The 10,479-nt window shown below is 39.3% G+C and overlaps 1 pseudogene; it reads right to left on the bottom strand.

Moving 5' to 3' along the window:
• Positions 1–7,018: 7,018 nt before the first annotated feature.
• The window catches only part of LOC119279806, a 13,092-nt pseudogene continuing 9,631 nt past the window's right edge, over positions 7,019–10,479 (bottom strand).

Here is a 10,479-nt window from a genome sequence, read left to right as displayed (position 1 = left end):
TTGAAATAGTACAAGGCATGTTGCGATATCTACTAGGAGTAACTCCATACCTAAAGGATAAATAGGATGATAGCATTTTGTATATGCTCTGCTCATGTGCACAAAGTTAGTGCAGAATCACTCTTAGTTGTCTTGAAGAGACTGACCAAATGAAATGCTCCACTGTCCTTTTTATTGCACATCTATTAGTACTTCTTCAACCACGATTGCACTTTTGCCATCATTTTGTACCACCCATGTTTGAGTTTTCCATACCTACTACTGATTCATTAAAGCATATTTAAACCTATAAGGATGCTAGTCAACCCTCCTACACGGGGCTCCCCCGGATTGGGATGTTCCTGGCTATTCGATCGCGTTGAATTTGATCAACCGAGCAAGCAGGTCTGTCTGATTCTTACTGCTGGTTTCACCTCGTGATTGATTTTCGAGGTCCATGACTGGTGCGCTTGGGGTCCCTCCCGATTGGTTGGGTGAAACTTTACTGGGTGAAACTGCCCTTTCCTCGCTCGCTGCGTGCGCCTCACACATTTGCTGCCCCGCCTCGGCATGGCACTCCACAAACCCTGCCCTCTTTCCAGCAAACCCTGCCCTCTTTCCCCTCGGACCCCCACAGTGCAGCGCAGCACCACTCCCTCCTCCCTCGTCAGCCGCCACTGGTTCATCTCGCTGGTGTGGAGGAGTAGCGGATCCGGCTGCATCCGAGGCATGCGGGCGTGGCGGCGGGCATCTCTAGCAGTGGCGGCGACCTGCAGGCAAAAGACGATGGTCGGGGCACTCGATTCGATCTAGTTCCATGGACAAGTCCCTATAGGAGAGAGAAAAGATGAGGGAGAGAGAGAAAGGAAGGAGAGGAGGGAGAAACAGAGAGGAAAGAGGAGAGGGAGGTGTGACGGTGGATGGGAGAGGGTCTCCGGCCAGTGCCGGACATTCACATATCTCCTCCTCTCCTGCTCTCGACCACCACCGTGGCCCTCTTCCTCCCCTTTGATTCTACATCCCCTCTTCTCTGGAGCTAGCTGAGTGGTCAACGATGAGGAAAATGGGGAAGACAGAGCCGTCGATGCCAACTGGCCAATTTCGTCGGGTGCTGTCGTGGGAGGAGACACACCAGAGTAGCAGCACAGGAGGAGATGAAGGTCAAGGAAGAGGGCAAAGACGCGGGGGTGGAAGAGGATATGCCTGCGGTCATCGCCTTCGGAGACGACGCGACCGGACGATTCAGATTTCTCTCCTTCCTTGCCTCAACGACATGCTCTGCTTCTTCAGCTTGCATGTTCTGGCCTTTCTCTTCTCCTCATGTTGGCTTGCACTCTGATCAAGCCATGCTGCATATTGCCTCTGATTTCTTGCACTTTGATCAATCCATGGTGCATATTGCCTCGGATTTTCTTATTTGAGTGTGCTTTTAGACATAAATTTTGATTTGTTTGTTTTTCATTTTTAGGGATATGAGGAGAGAACTCTACTGTTGGCAGTGACTGCATCATTTCCACAAAGTGATATGGTTGATCTTTGTTATGTGGACGGATGGCATGATTTGTACCTAACTTTGGAGATTCTGAATTAGGTAAGAAAAGGATGACAATCATTTGCTTGTTTTTCATTTCTTTAGGGATATGAGGATAGAGCTCTATTGTTGGCATGGGTTGCATCATTATCTTTGCTACGTGGACTGATGGCATGATCTGTACCTAAGGTTGAAGATTCTGAATATTGTTGGCATGGGCTGCATCATTATCTTTGCTATGTGGACTGATGGCATGATCTGTACCTAAGGTTGAAGATTCTGAATTAGGTAAGGAAAAGATGGCAGTCACTTCATTTTAGTACATCAGTTTACTAAATGTTTCTAAGCTTTGAACTGCATGACCACAGTGACAAAATAACTAAATAATGGAAGAAACTTAAGGCTAGACACCACATGAATTTTTTCATTTGAATTTATAATAAGACACTTGAATTTAGCTTCATACATATCATGTGATACCTTGGAAGCCCATATTATAAATTTGATCAGTCTCCATGACAGAATCTCATTGTAGAATTTACCTTTTGTTTTTGAATGCTCATGTATTATGTTGCTCTCTGGTTCAACTTATACACATTTAGCAGTTTATCTTTATCATGTTATCCTGTTCTTACCATACCATGTGGTAGCTAAATGTGCTGAGTTAGTACTATTTTTCAGCTATTTGTAATTGGTCAGCTATATGATGTTAGTCAGCTACTTCCATTTTGGACGATTAATTATTTGCATGAACATTAAGAGAATAGCTTCTATTGCCTTACAGTGGTAACCTGAAAAGTGTCTTACATGAGGACTGATGGTGATCTTATATACTTATATGTATATGTTTTCATTTTGCAAAACACGCGAGAAATCACTGATGCGCATGGATAACAACTTTCCCATGATGAAACAAAACTGACACGTGCTTTGCTCCACTTTCTAATATATCCATATATCACAGGGGAATGATAGTTAGTTTTAGCAGGGATTAGTGGTTCGTCGCAATTTTCTAGCTCCAAATGATATAGAAGGCAGTCGAGTTCCATCCTCTGATTTCTTGTGATTTTTATAGGACCTACTAGGATGCATACCTTTAGGAGTGTATCTACTGGTACAGGTGAAAATTGATCTTGATTGGTTTATGCATTCCATTTTTGCATGCGGTTCTGCTCGTCCTTGGTATGCTCTTCCATCTTGGCTGCTTTGCTAGCCTGCTTCTCCTCTCCAACTCACGTAAATGGACTGTTCTTTTATTTGTCTACGGAACAACTCTTCTTTTACATGTCTGTTCTCTGTTCAATAGCATGCTGGTGCTTTGACCACTTCATATCCATGTATTTAGCAGGTTCTACGATCTCTTGCATTGCATTGTTGATGCATCTCTATCTCCTGCTTTGTTCATCTTTGTTCTGCTCCTCGAGGTTTGCTTGCTTTCTGTCTAGCTAAAATGCTTTTCCGGATCTGGCAGGGCGTCGTGTATTGTTCGGCTTTATGTTGCCTATATTTCATGCTTGCATGTGAGCAGGATGTGTCCGCTTATTTTAGTCTTTATACATGTTTTGGAAGCCGTGGTAGTGGCGTAGCGCAGTGTGCTTTATGGCACTTTCATATATGTGTGAGTTCGCAGAGGATGTTTCTGTACTTGCCGGGGTAGAACTCGAATTGCAGGGGACAGTGCGCTCAAATTTAGTCATTGCTGGTCTGTTCTTGACTTCAACGCATGAAAACCGGCAACTACTATCAAGCGAACCACAAGTAACTAAACTTCCAATTTGGTGATGTACACACAGATCTAGCTGATCCCAAATGTTATAGTATTTTTTCTGGAATACGCACGAGTGTGCGTATCATCTATTAATAGAAATGCTATAGTATTTTAGTTCTATTGATTTGTAGTGTCTATATTATTAGATACATTCCTACGAACGTGCTTTTTTAGTGTGCCCTTCTCTCATCTTATAGTTATCTTATATCTTATTTGTTGTTCTAAATAATTGTTGCAGGAGGGAGCAGCAGGCAGAAGAAATACAAAGCCAATTTTGCTCAGCTGTAGCATCTTCCACTGACAATAAGTCTGCACAGCAGCCTGATGTGGTTAGTTCTTGCAATTAAAAACACAAGTCTTTCAGTTGCTCTCCATTCGCTAGTAAAAAAGCATAATGATTTTCCTTTATAAATACCCAACTGTAGAATACCTTAGTAAAATCAATCAATAGTGAGTCGTATTACTAGAGACGTACTTAAGAAAATGCCCTTAGGTGTGACACTCTACATGGTTACCTTCTTTAGTCCCAGTTATTGATATCATACTGAGATAACACTCTAAAGCGGAATGTTTGTTTTTATATACTTCTAGATGCTAATTTACCGTTCTTGATTTTGTCGGGGATATTCCTTCATTTGCTTGGTTGGCTGTCAATGCTCACCAATTTTTGAGTATCTCCCATGGCTAAATTTAGTCCAACATTTCCACTATGTATCTTCTTCTGTTATCAGTGTTAATTCTGCCATAAGCATATTACTCTCCTAGCATTTTTTCCTTTCGATAAAAAACACAAACACTTGTTCAGTTTTTTACTACACGGAAAAAGATAAGTTCAATTTGGTTTCTAATGTTCATATTGGCCTTTGCCTAAGGAAAAAAAAGGTAACCAGTTTATATTGTAGTCTGGTTTTTAGTTTGTCTTTGATTCAACCTTTTTTGTGTGTGTTGTCTAACTGTTAGATTGTCTGGAACATCTCGAAACAACCTTTTGTGTCCCCAATATTGTCTTGTTTCCTGAATAATATTATTTTATTTGCTTTATTTGCCACCATGAATTCCTAGAGTTCCTTTCTCTCCTTCCAATTAATATTCTTAGATGTGATTCTACTAGAAATTTTGTGCCACGGCAGAAGTATGGTTGATTGCTCTGGATTAGCCTTTATGTCAGTTGTTGCTGAGGGTCCAGTTTCTCATTTTTCAGATTTTGTAGTAGCAGGGATGTGTATAATATGGATAACTGAACTGGTGTTTGGGGGTTTCAGTGCAGGACTGCTACTTGCTCGATTAGTTAGATGAAGTGGTGTTTAGAGATTTCAGTGCAGAGTGATGTTTTAGTTTCGATTGCAAGGCTTGGAGATGCACTATGAGGATTGGAACGAGTCTTATACAGGGCTGCCAAAATTATTATGCTTTTGGTCTTTATTGAATTTAGTTAGCATAAATACTTCCAGAATACCTCTTATAATATGGATGTCTGTTGGTAACAACACTGATTTTTCCAGTTTGTGGAACATGCTTCATTTTTGTAGGTAAAAGAAGGAAAAGAGAACATTGGAGGAAAAGGTAGCAGGACAGATTCTCTAAGCTTTCTCAACTATTTGAACAATTAGATGATAGTTACAATCATTTTTCTCTTGCCTTATTACATGTTGATGTTAATAGGCTTTGAAAGGTACTATGCACCCCGTTCAAGGTTTACAGAATTTGCACCATCCTATTACAGTTTGTTCTGATGACAGAATTGACCAGTTCTTCCTGGAGTAAATTAATATTGTAGCTTCTACTCCTTTGTGCATTGTTACATAGAGTTATAATTGTGAAGGTGTGCACACATCAACATATAATTCCACCATCATGTTACAGTTTGTTCTATTGACAAAATTGAGCAGCTCTTACGTGAGTAAATTGTGCATCTCTTCCTTGAGTAAATTAGTATTGCAGTTACTAAGCCGTTGTGCATTCCGATACAGCTCTACTAAAATACTACTTTCTTATGCCCATTTTAAACCGAGACTTGACTTTACATCATTTCTATTCTCATCCATTCTTCTGAGTTTTAGTCCGCTTCTGCAATGCTATGACCTGACACTCCATGTATACATGAAAAATGACCGCAATTTTGCTACTATGATTTGGTCAATCCTTGGCGTTTCGATTCCTACTAATCTCTCCTTTGTTTGGCAACTGATGCCACCCAGAGGGTTGCAAACCTAGGACAGCATCGGTAATATCCTTCCCATATTTGGAAGGCATGGAACAATGTCGTTTCAACTTTGTCAAGTGCCAGCCCAAGGATGTTATTTGTCACTGATGCTTTTTTTCTGAAACGAGGCAAACGACTTGCCATTTTCATTGAGTTAAGAAGATAGTGATAATTGCCCGGTTAATTGAGGAAAATCAAGCTAAAACCAATACAACTCAACCCATGCAACATGGGTACCATCGGCCAACCTAGCACATGCCAACAGATGGCCACACACGCGAACAACCGACAGCTCTGACTTTGAAGACGAGCTTTGCAAGGGAAATATGCAGGACTTGTGCTGACCATGCCCTCCGCAAACGACAACCGAGTGTCTATTATCGTCACACCTGGACTCGCTCCACCGTAGCATTGACTTGAAAACCACTCAGCAACCAATGAAAGAGCACCTCAGACATGCCTGTAAGATCTAACTACTGAAGCCCGAGCCGCGACCCAAGCTCCTCTTGACGTCATCATCATTGCCAAATAGAAATTAACGCCCCCGAAACGGGCGCCTCAGCAAACAACATCATTCACATGGATTGTAGATAACTTTGTTGCTAATGTGAATATCTCTGGTTGTGGTGTCCGTCGTTCACATCTTATAGAATATATATAACTTTGTGCTGCCAAATTAGAATTTGTATATACATCTCATTATAGACAACAAAATACCATTTTTTTTTCTACTAAAGAGGATTAGATTTGTTACATACATTTTTGTTTCAAATAGAAGCCTATGCTATCAAATTTAGTTATGTATATACATCTCATAGATAATAATCTATGTTTTTCCCAACTAAAAAAATTAAATGTATTGTCATAGTACCCGTAACTAAATCAACTAAACCTGGATTTCTTTTCATCACTAACATGGAATCAGCAGGTCTCTGCGTCATTTGGCGCAACGGGTCCACTAGTAGTATCGTAACAACATAGCGGTGGTGGCCTCCTCAATAGTGAGAACACGTCCACAAAATCTGTAGGAGACAAAATCAGAAATAACACATCTTGTAAAGTGGCCTGAACAGCTTGGACTTCAGATGATCTACATGGTTTCAGAGATATAGTCTGATATGAGTATATGACGAGTGTATGACACCAGGTCTACACTTTAATCTCTATATATAGACTCCACAAGAAATTAAAATATATGAAGAAACCTTGCGAACTTTCAGTGAATCATCCATAAACAGAAGCAATAATAAAGCAACAAAATTAGTAAGGCAGAAATGTCCATAACGGGAGAGGAAGAGCAACATAGTAAAGTCACCAGAAGTCATTATTCTCTATAGGATTCATTCATATAATGTCATAATAATAACTCACAAGGTACTAGCTAAATCTAATATATTTTATTTTGTAGTAACAAGTAACTCATAAGTCCAATAGGTAAAAATTCACAAACTATAATAAGAAAGAACGGCTATCTAGTTCCCAAAAATCCCTGTCCAGAAAGGATAACGGTAGGTTCTTGGCCTGGTTGTGAACCCTCTTAGTTGGCGTTTACACCGGTAGAGTCATTTTGCCGCTTGCTGCCCTTGCAGAGCTTGCACAAACTCGATAACTTTTGCAGACAAGGATCCTGCCAATTCAGCATCGGGAGCAGATAAGAATTATCCACCTCCAGCAACATTCCAGTGATCTTACTGGCCAGATCAGGCTGCAACAGACAGGACATACCAAGTTAGTGCAACTGCTAGGTCCTTGTTAGTTTGAAAGAAGCAAAATAAGGGACCAAAGTAGATGAGGAATTACATGATATCTCTCGACCAGCGGATATATCCTATTCCCGAGCATATCTCTTTGTTGATCAGGTGGAGCAGCAGCTAGCAAGCTGGCGAAAGAATCGTTCACCGATGAAATAGGGCCGCCGTGATGGATGGCCGGGCCATTGCTCATAACATCGGGTGTTATGTACTTTGCATGGCCGAATTGTTGCATTACAGGTAGCGATTTAAACTCTCCAGAAGGAAAATAAACTAAGCATAACTGGATCAGATAATGTTAACTATGTGCAAGGTAGTTCCTGCCTAGCAATCCATGCTAGTGAAGTTATGTCACAAGACAGCGTAAGATGTAGCAACTTAACTCTTCAGGAGGAAAGAAATGTCAAATACTATTAATTAATAAAGTGCTAAGTGGTAGCTTAGCACTCCTTGTTAGTGAAGTTATGTCACAAGACAACGTCTACTTAGTATGATTTAATTGACAATAGTAATTGGGGAGGAGGAGTAATTAAAGGAACAAGGATATACGTTTTAAAAAAGCTACAAAACAAAATATTATCCTACTATTCCTTAAAAGCTGTTATGCTCATATGTTTCTTTCTAATCATGACTACTATCATCTCTCAATTTTACTTAGATACTTGGAATTATACACATGTGTTTGTCTAAAAAATAATGTTCAGACCATATAGTTTTGCTGAATTATACTGTAATGAAAATTAGTGGTCAGAGTAATCCATGCCGGTGTAAAAAAACTTTGCAATAAGATTGTTTGCCCTAGTCACTATTTAAATAGGGACAAACATGAAACATTTGTTTTCTCAATATAAAAAACAGTTTAAAATTTGTTAATACCTGCCGGGACATGGACATGAAATCTTTAGTTGTCTGAGCATGTGACACATAATTAACGGCGTGGGGAAAATTCATCATATTCCCGGTCATGCGTCCCCTGTTGTTTCTGTACTACCTTGGAGTATTTGGCATCTATGCAAAAATTAAACAAGTTTTGACCAAGTTTTTGCACTTAAAAATGAAATTTAAGTAGAACAAGTCAATAACATACGAGTGGTGGATGAATTCGTTGGATACTATGCGGCGAAGGGTACACATTCTGCCTCCATTCTTGGCCGAGCCCAATGGGTGGATACATGAATCCTTACCTTGAAGGACCCTGAGGAAAGTGTGTACTGGGATTGGCAAAATACACATGAGGATAACTTGTGGGGATCACAGGGCTTGCAGTTCCTACCATCGTAGCAAGTTCAGCAAAACATTGCTCCAACCTAGCTTTTCTGTCCTCTTTCCTTTGAGCAATAGCAACATACAATGGTTTGCCGTAAAACATGACACCTATTTATTTCAAACAAAACAAAACATTCTCAGTATCGTGATGTCAATGTATAACTATGAAGTTGGTGCAAAAATAAATAGAGGATTACCATGCATGCTGCTTACGGCACACTTTGCTTCATTAGGTGTGCTGTAAGATACAAATCTGAATCCTTTGCTAATGCCCTTGTCATCACGCATAATCCTGACTAATGCAATGTTTCCAAAATCAGCAAAGCGCGCTCGCGAAGAGTGTCATCATCAACTTCATCACTAATATTTTTGATATACACGTTGGACCCCTATCAGAATTAAATACACATTTGTAAATGAAAGATGTGAATGCTATTGTGAATATAAATAAAAGAGACAATGATGGAACTTGCATTGCTCTTAGTGATTATTTCATTCTGCTTTTCCTCATGTAAGAGCTGCAAATATTGCTTTCTTTCAGCCTTTTTCTGAGCCCTTGCCACATACAAAGTTTTCGCTCCTAATAATAAAATAAGATTAACATTGTTAAGTAAAAATGCATGGACCATTAGAAGTTATTTGTGAAATGAAATGCATGGCAGTAATATTACCAAGAGCCATCCCATTCATGGCCTCTTTTGCTTTCTTGGCACTTTTCGGGTTTTTGAAACTGACAAACCCAAAACCCTTGGATGTCCCATCATCTCTCTTCATTATCTTCACACTAGTTACTTGGCCATGCTGAGAAAACTTCAATTTAATGAGTTATTCTATCATGTCGTCATCTATATTCTTCATATACAAGTTAGTGTATTTGTCATCATTATTGGCTGATCGTTCGCTCTTGTTAACGAAATGAGCTACAAGCCTACACAAGATTGATCGTTGTAAAACAAAATCATGTAAGTAGCAATGTTAAAAAATAGAAATAGTCAATATAAAATTAAGTCATGTACTAGTTGTATTACTTAAACATTAACTTACAATTCTCTGCCCTCAAAGTAAGAGTTGTCAAGAGTCTCTATTGCGATGTCTGCCGGCTCTTGCGCTGCAAATTGAACAAAACCATAGCCTCTACTTGTGCCATCCTCATTTCTAATAACTTTACAAGATAATTTCTCTCCAAACTTGGAGAATAGTTCTTGAAGAATTACATTGTCAATGTGCTCACCAAAGTTCTGTCAATAAATACCATCTCGAGTTAGTACTTACATATGGCAATGCAGAGTGAGAAATATTAACATGAAGAACATATTTATCTTTTTACCTTAACAAACACATTTCCAACGCCACTTCTCCTGGCATCAGGATCTCGGTTAGACCACAATACACTAATTGGCTTGTCCAATACAAGGCTATATATGATTCATCTGCTCCAAAGTAGTTGTTGCTGTCAACGGTTAAAAATAAGTCAAAGCCAATCAATTGCCCCTCCATAAATAGAACTAGTTTGGGCATAGGGTCATTTATTGAACAACGAAATCAGTACTAAGAAAATGAAGGAAAGAGAAAACAAAGAAATAGAAAATCAGACAAGTTGTTTGTGCCTTCAGTATATTTAAAAAGGAGTAACAAGCTTAGGAAAATTGAAGAGAGCCGCAACGAGACAATACTAGTCAACTTATTCATTCACATTCCCATGAAGCAGACATTAATTTAAAAATTAGAAATTGTGCGCATGCAAAACATTGTAAGGAAATGTACTACAAAGGGAGTACGTGCAGGCAAAGTCTCCCTAAATTATTATTTCTACCATCTTCAATGAAAAAGAACTCAAATTTGGATAATCATACTAATCTTTTGTTCCACATCACAGTATATCACCATGCATCTTACTAGAAAGACCACCATTTCAAAACTTGCACAAAGGAGGTGTAGTACTAATAAACACAAATATGGTCATTTTGTAATGATACTTTAT

Source organism: Triticum dicoccoides, chromosome 3B, assembly GCF_002162155.2.
Source record: "Triticum dicoccoides isolate Atlit2015 ecotype Zavitan chromosome 3B, WEW_v2.0, whole genome shotgun sequence".
Lineage (NCBI taxonomy): Eukaryota > Viridiplantae > Streptophyta > Magnoliopsida > Poales > Poaceae > Triticum > Triticum dicoccoides.
Note: the sequence above shows the minus strand (reverse complement) of the source record. Positions and strands in the feature narration are given on the sequence as shown.